Raw genomic sequence first — 3,298 nt, 5'->3', positions numbered from 1 at the left:
GAAGACTGCAGTCTGCACCCCTTTCACTTAGCTACCCATTTGTGAAAGGAGACATTGGCCAATTTTCTCCTTCCCAGCGCGGTTCCCCTCCAGACTCAGATTTATTTGACACTTGTTAATTTCCTGCATCCTAATGCTTCTCCTCTGCCTTCAAAGAAGTCATTAACAGAAGGGGGAGTACTCCCTGTGTGTGCGCTCCCCGTGTGTGTGCGCTCCCCGTGTGTGTGTGTGTGCTCCCCGTGTGTGTGTGCGCACACGCACACACAGTTAAAGGTGTTACTTTATTAGAAAAACAGGGAAAAGTGTTCAGCTTATTTATTTTATTTATTTAATGTTCCAAATGTGATGGGTTTATTTTATTTTACTCTGATTCAAAACCAAAGATTCCACTACTGCACAGAAACCAATATATTACAAGGTCATGAAAAAGTGTTTTGGGACATGCAGGATGTGATGGACAACTGGAGGGTCGGGTCGGGTCATCTCCTTTGTAACATGACACTACACCTTCGCTGAGCAACACGTTGAAAATAACACTGCGGAACTGAACTGAAATGTGGCACGAACATGACAACTTCCGGGCATGCCTTCAAGCACACCTCCCTTAGGCTGGACTCAATATCTAGGCTTCAGTGTGGGGAGGATTAGGATTCTTTGGAAGAAGAAAAGGTTCACACCTTTGAAATTTCACAGAAGAATTTTAAGGCCAAAACATAGTGGGTTCATTTCTCTTCACCTCCAGGGACAAAGCTGATGATTTATTCAAAACCACATTAAGCTTCTAGCTCATATCCCAGCCCGACCTTGTGCCCTCCTGCACTGAAGTTCTTTCCATAGATGAGAGCTGACAGGGTCAGTTTCACTCCTGGTCGAAGGGTCTGAGTGTAACCCAGTCCAATCAGCCTGGCATTATTCACTTTAGCAGATAGAGAAGTTCTACAATCCAGCTTGTACTTAGCAGAGATGCCGAAACAGGTGTTGTTCCTGCCAGCCGTCCACGCGAGGTTTATTGATGTTTCGGTCTTCTTGTTCACCTTCTGGTAGATCGCCCCTCCAGATTCAGTGCTATCGCTCACGTGAGTGTGCAGCTGGAAGTCTGCAGGCTTGTAACCCAGGGCGAAATTATTCTGTGACAGTTTGGATTTGGCTGTGTCAAAACTCGTCTGATAGCCAGCAAACCATGGCCAACACAGCCCAGCCATAGATGGTTGGTCCAGAAAAATCTGTCAACAAAGGATATGGATTTGGTATGGTTAAAATAGATCTGAGAAGCAAGTTACATGGTGGAGTGGAATTTTCTACTTCTGGTCATGCTTACAGTGATACAGGGAAAGTATCAGGCAACCTAGAGACCAAATACAAGATTTGTAACTATGGACTGACCTTCACCCAAAAGTGGGACACGGACAATACTCTTGGGACAGAAATCTCTTTGGAGAATAAGTTGGCTGAAGGGTTGAAACTGACTCTTGATACCATATTTGCACCGAACACAGGAAAGAAGAGTGGGAAATTAAAGGCCTCCTATAAACGGCATTGTTTCAGTCTTGGCAGTAATGTTGATATAGATTTTGCTGGACCAACCAGCTTATTTATTTTAAGCCAGTCCATGAGAATAGTTTTAAGAGTCAAAATTTACATGAATAAATAGTTGCAAAGAGTCACAGAATCTTCTTGTTTTAATGCAAATGGTCTGTCTTGCAGAGTGTCCCCATCATGCCTGTATTCTGATGTTACTGGGTGGAGTGCTCTCTAGATGCCTGGCTCTGTTCCTTTATAAATTAACCACAGGTGTACCAGGAGTATGGAGACCAGTGTAGGGAAGAAGCCTGGAGTCCAGGTGTGTAAGCTCCTCAGTGTGGGGAGGGGCAGCAGGAAGGGTTTTTAAATGTTGATGAGCAAAACAGTGACAAAGTCGATGGTAACAGATTGTAAGTTACCATCAGGTCCTTAGTAAGACCTGACCTCCTACAAATTTTCATTTCTCAAAGCTGCCGCTTCCTTATCATTGAGGGGGGGTGATAAAAACAATTCATAATAGAAATAAGATTCTGTATAAAAGGCTTTTGCAAACAATGAGTGATCATCCTGACCTCTGCTCTTTTTTTTTTTTTTTTTTGCGGTACGCGGGCCTCTTACCGCTGTGGCCTCTCCCGTTGTGGAGCACAGGCTCCGGACGCGCAGGCTCAGCGGCCATGGCTCACGGGCCCAGCTGCTCCGCAGCATGTGGGATCTCCCCAGACCTCGGCAGGAACCCGCGTCCCCTGCATCAGCAGGCGGACTCTCAACCACTGCGCCACCAGGGAAGCCCTGACCTCTGCTCTTATTCCTTGCCCTCGTCCCTCCCATCCCTCTTGCTCTCCGAAGACAGGCATTCCATCTAGGGAAACCTGAATTGTATGGTCCTCATTCTTACCCCTCCATAAAGAAAAGAATTTCCCCAGTGCCCTAGTCACCATCAGTTTTGGTACATGACATTAAATAAGTCAAAAGATGTCCCGTTTAGCAATCACTGCAATGTACTGCCTTCTCTGATATTTCCATCCGTGTGCCGCGTTTCTAGCTAATTAGCATTCTCATGTGTGCAAAGTTTTTCATTTCTAATTTTATCTCAAGTACCCTGTTCATATAGCCTGTCCCCTCCTCAGACACATTCACTTAAAATAAAACCACTCTCCCTCATGGGTTACAGCAGTTCTCCCATGTTTATGTTGTCAACTTTCCAAGTCTTACTGTAGTTGTTACTTGAGGTTGGGGGTGTCTTTTTCTTTCCCAGTATTTCAGACCCTCCTTGCCTTTGATTTCACTACTCACCTCTCATCCCTGGGTGCCAATTATATTTCTCATGCTGCTCAGCCAGACTCCCGAGGCTATGGACAGCAGTGTGCCTAGGATGGAAAATGGAGAAAAAAATAATTAAAAAAACCCAGCGCCCAAGTTCAGTGTTCCAGGCACCGCAGGCCAACACAGAGAAGCGGTCACAGAGCTGTCTGGTATGAATTCCCTACAGTAACTTACTTCCTCTAATCCCATTTGGTTTATGCTGCTCTAAATACCTGGCATTAGAGTTGTGATATAAATCAAGGCTTTCACAGTCACTTAAAAATCAAAAGGGGAAAAAGCCTCTAGGAACCTAATAATAGGCTTCATCTACGGGCTGATTACATGACGGGTGCGAGAGCGTTCTGGAGGGGCATTCAAACCCCAAGTAGGGAACCTCAGATGAGATAAGAGAGATAAGCCCAAGGGGACCATGGATTTCTCTGCAAAACCCTAACAAGAAAAGCTTGACACTAGG

The 3,298-nt window shown here is 45.3% G+C and overlaps 1 long non-coding RNA gene across 1 annotated transcript in view; it reads right to left on the bottom strand.

Annotated features, from left to right (window-relative positions):
• Positions 1-348: 348 nt before the first annotated feature.
• The window catches only part of LOC132417559 (uncharacterized), a 3,537-nt gene continuing 587 nt past the window's right edge, over positions 349-3,298 (bottom strand). The window contains exons 2-3 of the long non-coding RNA XR_011246335.1: positions 2,815-2,888; positions 349-1,223 (exon numbers count right to left, since the gene is read on the bottom strand). This is a non-coding gene — a long non-coding RNA (uncharacterized lncRNA). The remainder of the gene's footprint in view (positions 1,224-2,814; positions 2,889-3,298) is intronic.

The sequence above is a fragment of the Delphinus delphis genome, chromosome 21 (assembly GCF_949987515.2).
Source record: "Delphinus delphis chromosome 21, mDelDel1.2, whole genome shotgun sequence".
Classification (NCBI taxonomy): Eukaryota; Metazoa; Chordata; class Mammalia; order Artiodactyla; family Delphinidae; genus Delphinus; species Delphinus delphis.
This window is presented reverse-complemented; position numbering and strand designations above follow the sequence as displayed.